Here is an 8,152-nt window from a genome sequence, read left to right on the forward strand (position 1 = left end):
TGACAAATCAGTTTTTTCACGAATTATCCCTATTTTGAATATTTATAATTTATGTCCATGCTTTTCAAAAGCTTCTTTTTAAAAAAAAAAAAAAAAAAACTCCGTATATATTTAAATGGTCTCACAAAAATAAAGACGAGAGAGAAATAATTTTGAATGGTCCTTGTTGCTATACTAGTCCTCTACTTCCTTTAAAGCGTAGAGGTACGTTTGTTTGTCTTTGCACACCAAATATTTGGTACAAGTCATAGTCAAGTTTTTAATAGAATGGTTCATTTATAAATGTTTCTAAAAGTAGTATATTGTTAATACCGATGTACATTAAAAATTATGTATAAATGGATGAGATTTTGTGAGATAATTAACTTTTTTTTAATACTAGAAATAATTCCGAGGAAAGCTAAAACATAATTAATTGCAAAAAAAAAAAAAAACATTAACGTCAGTACACATATATTCCACTTTATTCAACATACTATATCTTAGAGAGCTGATAAATTACATGTTTCATCACTTATCTAGACATTTTTATAAAATGAAATTCACAATATTGTTTTATTTTTTTTGACAAAAAATTCTATAATTTATAGAACTAGAAGCAACCAAACAAAATTTAGTTAGGGTCAAATATGAAGTTTCAAGAATTTTTCTTTTCATTAGAAAAGAGTAAAATAGATAAAGAATGAATAATCACTTTTATTCACTTGTTTACTTTCACAAATAATTTTATCTTTTCTAATTTCATTCTTTAAAAGTGAACAATAGGCTTCTTCAACAATTGAATAGTGTTGCCAGTATAGATATATCATTAGATAAAAAGAGATTATATAACTAAAACATAATTTGAAATCAGAGTAAAGAATAAATCAATTAGAAAAATCTAATTTTAGTAATATTTTTAAATAAACATATTACTTTAGCTTATTCAATCTTTTGATATCCTTACAAGCCCACCTAAGAATAGGTTTGGGTTTAAGCAGTTGGAATTGAATTTGAAAAATTTCAATTACAATTTATGAAATTAAAATTCAAATAAGTTTTGATACCTTTATACACCACATTTAAGCATTGTCTTATTCCAAATTCTTTAAATAGGTTTAGCTACATGCATGGAATTAAGCATAACAATCATACAACAAAAATCTATTTTTTAAGAAAATATGGATTCTAAAAACATCAAACTTCCAAAAATAGACTTTTCTCAGGAAGACCTAAAGCCACACACACTTGTATGGAACCAAGTGAAAAGCCAAGTCCACAAAGCACTAGTAGAATATGGTTGTTTTGAAGCTTTCTTTGATAAAATTCCAATACATCTTAGAAAATCCATTTTTGAATCCTCACAAGAGCTTTTTGATCTCCCTTCACAAACCAAACTTAAAAGCATTAGAACCAAACCCTTCAATGGCTATGTTGGATTCTACCACCCTTCAATTCCACTATATGAAAGCATGGGCATTGATGATGCTAACATCCCACATAAAGCTGAAAAATTCACTAAAATTCTATGGCCTCAAGGAAATACTTCTTTCTGGTAAAACATTAATCTTCTCCATTTATTCTGTAGGTCATTTTTAGTCTGTTTAAAAAAGAATGACCCTTTTCTTTTTGGTAACATTTTAATTTCAATTTTCCACGTAGCATGTTTCAGGCCACCAGATTGAAGGGCTTTTTTGTACATTTGACATAACTTAAATTTAAAACCACAAAGTTGAAAAGTTTTCTGTATTTTTATATGTATTGGTAGTAAAACTATTCAGTCATACTTAGAGCTACTATCAGAGTTAGACCAAACGGTAAGGAAAATGATTTTGGAGAGTTTAGGGATGGAAAATTACATGGATGAGCATATGAATTCGACTAACTATCTTCTTCGATTGATGAAGTATAAAACACCTCAAAGCAGTGAGAATGAAATGGGACTAAGTTCTCAAACAGGCAAGAGCAATATTACCATACTATACCAAAATCAAGTGAATGGTCTTCAAGTTTTGACCAAAGATGGACAGTGGATCAATGTTGATCCTACACCAGACACATTTATTGTCTTAATTGGAGACTCACTACATGTAAGCTCTTTCAACTCATTAAAATAAAAATTGTTGTAAAACTAAAAATTTGATCAAAGATATTTAAGATATAATATATAATAATTTTTTACCAATATATATATATATATATAGTATAATTCTCTATATACACTTTATAATTTGCTTCGCCACTAAATATAAAATAAATTAATTATGATATGCACTTATTTTAATTAGTTATGATAGCTAACACGTCTTATTCTTTAGGTTACTAATTAATATCATTTATTACGAGCGATTACCTATAACTATTGTTTTAGATGACTTGACTTGTGATTTTTTTTATATTGCCAGTGTATAGAAGTTTAAATGTACTTAGCTTTCTATCTTTCAAATTCTTAGGTTTATTTTTTTTAATATATGAAGGATTGTTTTTGTATGTAGGCATGGACAAATGGTCGAATCCATGCACCATTTCATTGAGTGATGATGAAAGGAAATGAAGCAAGGTACTCAGTTGGTTTGTTTACAATACCTAAAGCTGAATACATGGTAAAGGCACCAAAAGAGTTGGTAGATAAAGAACATCCTTTACTTTATAAGCCCTTCACTCATTTTGAATTCATTACTTTTAGCTACACTGAAGAAGTCATGAAATGTGAATCTGCTTTGAAGACTTATTGTGGTGTCTGAATTTAATTTAATTGATTAGTTTACTAATACAATAAATATGTATACTCCTTGTGAGTATATGTCACGACCCAAAAATGGACGTGATGGCACTCGTCTTAATCCTCCAAGACAAGTCAGCCTAAAACTCAACCATTACAATAAAATGCGGAATTTTTTATAATAAACTCAAAAATACCCCCAAAATCTGGTTGTCACGTGTACAAGCCTCTAAAGTATTACAACTGATTCAAAAGAAAAACACAAGTCTCAAATGACATTGTTTCTAGAATAGAACAAGATCATAATTAAGGAGAAAGAAGGTCCGCTGAAATGACAAACAACTACCTCCCAAACCTCCACAAGAAGCCTCAGACAAGGAGAAGAGAAAATATCACAAAGGTCCGGGCTAGTAACCTACAAAAAAATGTAGTAGCAAGGGGTGAGTACCAAATCACGCGGTACTCAGCAAGTAAACCTCTAAACACGAGCTAAGGGGATAGAATACAAGTACTCCTTATACCCCAACCGAACCTTCACAACTACAATATGTATAAAAACCAACCCAACCTAACAGTTCACAATTTACAAAGCACATAGCTCAACACAACACTCTTAACAATTTCATATCCTCAACAACAACAATAGTTTCATATCCTCAATAACAACACTCTAACAATTGCATATTTTCAACAACAAGCTCAATATTCATCAGTCACAAGTTCCATAGAAAGACACTCACAATCAGCAACACACAAGATCAAGTTCACCAATAATAAAGAAGTGCAATGCAATGAAATGCAATGTCAAGTATAGTGATGCATGTCTGACCTAATGATACATACCCGCTGTGTCTCAGTCCGGGACCCATGGGGAATATATCTGTCCATGCATTCATCGCGGCGCTCGATACGACCCTCGATAATAGTACCATCGCGGCACGCGATACGTCCCTCGAAATATAGTATCTGTCGCAGCGCGCGACACGTCCCTCGAAATATAGTATCCATTGCGGCGCGCGATAAGTCCCTCGAAATGGTACATCCTCTTTATTTTCTTATTCTTTCTCAATGCACATAACACTTGTCGCAACCATGTCTCAGAACAATGCAAATGACATGTTCACACAAATAATGAAGAGATGACCATTTTCATAACATTGCACAATTCACAACAACACAATCAGGATACAACATCAACAATGATTCAACAAGCCTTTCAAACAATTCTCAACACATCACACAAACAATTGATCACATTGCCTTTTATTATCCCTTTCTCATCATTAGAATTAATCAATGTGGACAAGTCAACCCATCACCAAGCCTCATTACCCTAAACACATATTAGAAGGAAATACATGAATTCCATACACTTAACAAGGGTTTAGAAATCCACTTGCCTCAAATAATCGAACAATCACTCTGGAACTTGAGCCTTCCCTTTTCGTTGTACTTCCAACTCAAAGCAATCTATTCACATTAATAATCACCATAAGATTTCGAAAGTAACAATACCCATATTACTATAGGTCTAGCCTAGACCCAAAAACTCATCTGAATTTATAATTAAGTTCCTAAATCTTGATGTCAACTGTCAATTAACATGTCAACTCTCATATTTTCCAAGTTTCAAACTTAGGGTTAAGTTTCAATTTCTCCAATATCATAAATCTAATTATATTCATATAATACCATACATTTAATATTTAATTACCCATCTCAACATGTTAAAACTTGAATTATAACCTGATAATCTATAAGAAAATCGTCAAACCAAACTAAACCCATAACTTATATTCTCACTTACGGGCCACTGACCATAACCTCAATTAATTTACTTAACAATTATTTTGCCATACCATTTGAAAACAGTAAACAATATGCTTGCTTTCTTTGTCAGTTAATTAATATACCTGCACCTTATACTTCCATATCTTGATTTGAGTAATAATGGAATCTATTTTCTTTGAATATAATATGTAAATGTAAGGTATAAAAGCATAGATATATTTATATATTATATACAACAATGATCTATTCAACACATCTATTATGGAAATTAACATCATTTTGTACTAGAGTAGGAAGAGACAAGAAACATGGAGCCATTGTTAATTATTACCTGAACGTAAGGTAGTCGTTTCTACTCCGGCCGCCGCTTGCGCAGGTAAGTCCCGACTCTTTTTCTTTTCTTAATTATGATCCATAAATTTTCAACCCTAATAATTTATTTTCCTGTATGATTAACTGGTATATGGTATTAAACAAATTATAAAGTTAATCCATTTAAGCATTAACTAAAATTAGTTATTTAATAATTAACCGTCAATTAATTAACTCTAGTTAAGTGAATTCAAAATTTTCAAAAATGACCTTCCGGGTTATTACAGTATATACTTGTATTTATGTACTGCAGTACTGGTATGGTGAATAATACTAATTAATTTATCCACGCTTTGCATGATAGCGAAATATCGATATCAACTTTATTTATTACTTATAGTAAATATATAAATTGCATCAACATTACAAGTTTTAGTTTCGATATATTTTTATTCTCCTATCATGTATTTTTGTATTTTCCTCGAATAAGTAGTTTTTTCCCAAAATAGAACTTATTTGATTTTAATTTTTTTTTATATTCCAGGCTTCCAGCCGAGTAGTTGACCCTTATGTCGCTTTTTTGTATAATGAACACAATAAAATATTGTTCTAGATGATGATTTAATATTTTTTTTATGTATCTAAGGAATTTAATTTTTGTAAGCTCTAATTTAGTTTTTAAGGTTTAATGTGAGAAGCAAAATGAATAATTTAGTGTAAACTTTTAAGAATTACCTATGAAAATACTTGCAATTACCGTTGAAAAATAGAAAAAGATAATAATTTCTTTCAGATTGATGAAATGATATTTCACTCACTTTAGTGAGATTCAAATTTTACTGCGGTCCAATATAATCATATTTCCGAGTTGTTTGTTGTTTTCATACGAATGAGCTGTTTAATCCTTGGTTTATAATTGAATTGCAATGTTAGCTTGACATTTGTAAGAGTCTAATCTTTTGGTTAAATTTTCGATTGTAAAAGATTAGACTCATACAAATGTCACAATTCCAACCACAATCGATAAAAACTCAATTTAAATATTAATTAATATACTTCCTTAAGGACCCAATGTCACAATTCTTCAAATGGCAACAACAATATACGGCGGGATGCATTCATTAGCCTAATAGGCTGTATAGTGATTTAAGGGAACTTACGTAAATTTCACTAGTTTAGGAGTTAATTATTTAGATATTTTCTAGTTTTTAATATTATATATCTTATAAGATTTTGATGCCTCCAGATACATGTATCTTGGATACATGAGGTCAAATTTAGGTATAATTTGTTCTAGATACATTGTATACAAGTGGATTCATATGTATCTGAGATATATAACAAATCTCGCTTGCCTTTCTCCCATCTCGCTTGTCACTCTCTCATCCTGGATACATGTGAATCACTCCAAATACATACAAATGCATGTATCTAGTGTGTATCTAGTAGGATATATTCACATGTATTTGGATACATACGAATCTCGCTAGCCTCACTCTCCAATATCACTCACCTCTCTTCTTATTTTTGTGTATCTGGTAACAAAAATACATGTATCTCAATGTAAGATAGATAGAAAGTATATCTAATTATGTAGTTTTTCAATGATTTAATATGGTATTGGACCTAGTATATATAGGTATATGGGCTTATGCAGAATCATTAGAATTTGGTATAAGGTATACTTTTTTTTTCTAGAATTTTAGATATATATCTGAAAATTCAAAATTCAATTTGTAATCTAATTAAATACAAACAAAAAATTCAAAAATATTGTATTTCAATTATGCCCAAACTATGTGTAGCTATACCTAAGAAGGCTTAATTTGTTTAGCAACAATGTTATAAATTAGGAATGCCTACTTATCTTTGAATCAATAAACAACCTGTATTAAAGAGTTTTTATTTCGTTATCACATGGGAAAAGTATTTACCTTAACACAACATTGTGTTATTCCAAATTCTATATAAATAGGTTCAACTGCATGCATATAATTAAGCATAAACAAACATATAACAAATGTCTCTTCTTCCAAGGAAATATGAATTCTGAAAACATCAACCTTTCAAAAATAGAAGATCTAAAGCCAGGCACACTTATATGGAATCAAGTGAAAAGCCAAGTCCACAAAGCACTTGTAGTATATGGTTGTTTTGAAGCTTTCTTTAATAAAATTCCAATACATAAAAAATTCATTTTTGAATTCTCACAAGAGATTTTTGATCTCCCTTTAGAAGCCAAACTTAAAAACATTTCAACCAAACCCTTTCATGGCTATGTGGGACAATACCATCCTATTCCACTCTTTGAAAACACGGGCATTGATGATTCTAACATCCCTCATAAAGCTGAAAAATTCACTCAAATTTTATGGCCCCAAGGAAATCCTTCTTTTTGGTAAAAAACATTAATCTTCTCCATTAATACATGCATATTATTATTATTATTATTATTATTGTTTTTATTTTATTTTAATATGTGCTTGCAGTAAAATTATTCAGTCATACTCAGAGCAATTATCAGAGTTAACCAAACAATAAGGAGGAGGATTGTGGAGAGTTTAGGGGTGGAAAACTACATGGATGAGCATATGAATTCAACAAACTACCTTCTTCGATCGATCAAGTATAAAACACCTCAAAGTAGTGAGACTGAAATTGGACTAAGTGCTCACACAAACAAGAAAATTCTTACTATACTATACCAAATCAGGTAAATGGTCTTCAAGTTTTGACCAAAGATGGACAGTTGAAAAATATTGATCCTACACCAGACACATTTACTACCATGATTGGAGACTCACTACATGTAAGATATTCCAACATTAAGAACGATCTCTTTACCTCTGCTTTTATTTTCCTTATGAAAAAATAAAAACAATACTACTGACCACCTGATATATACTATTATATATACTATTGAGAAATTAGAGATTTTATTAAATGTATTCAAGATTTAATATTTAATAATTTTAAGCTATATGTGTAGTATAATTTTCTCTACCACATAATATAAAAAAGGACAAATTATAGGGTGTGTTTGGTATGAAGGAAAACAATTTTCGGAAAATGTTTTCCAATTTTCTCATGTTTGGTTGGGTTAAATGTTTTGGAAAATGTTTTCCAAATCAACTCATTTTCCTCAAATTTAAGGAAAATGACTTCCCTTCAAAACTTAAGGAAAACATTTTCCAAAACTCTCTTCCAACTTCCAATTAAAAAAAAAATTGTTGAAAAAATCAATTTATTTTGTCCCTACCCTCAAACCAGCCCCCCAACCAACCCCCCACCCCCAAAAAAAATAATTTAAAGCTTGTTTTTAAATTCAATTTTTTTACGCACCCTCAC

General features: G+C 30.3%; 2 pseudogenes; both read left to right on the forward strand.

Annotated features, from left to right (window-relative positions):
- Window positions 1-1,160: 1,160 nt before the first annotated feature.
- Window positions 1,161-2,723, forward strand: LOC125874811 (probable 2-oxoglutarate-dependent dioxygenase AOP1.2; annotated as a pseudogene).
- A 4,123-nt stretch (window positions 2,724-6,846) lies between these two features.
- Window positions 6,847-8,152, forward strand: part of LOC125873441 (probable 2-oxoglutarate-dependent dioxygenase AOP1) — a 15,635-nt pseudogene continuing 14,329 nt past the window's right edge.

Source organism: Solanum stenotomum, chromosome 8 (genome assembly GCF_019186545.1).
Source record: "Solanum stenotomum isolate F172 chromosome 8, ASM1918654v1, whole genome shotgun sequence".
NCBI classification, from domain to species: domain Eukaryota; kingdom Viridiplantae; phylum Streptophyta; class Magnoliopsida; order Solanales; family Solanaceae; genus Solanum; species Solanum stenotomum.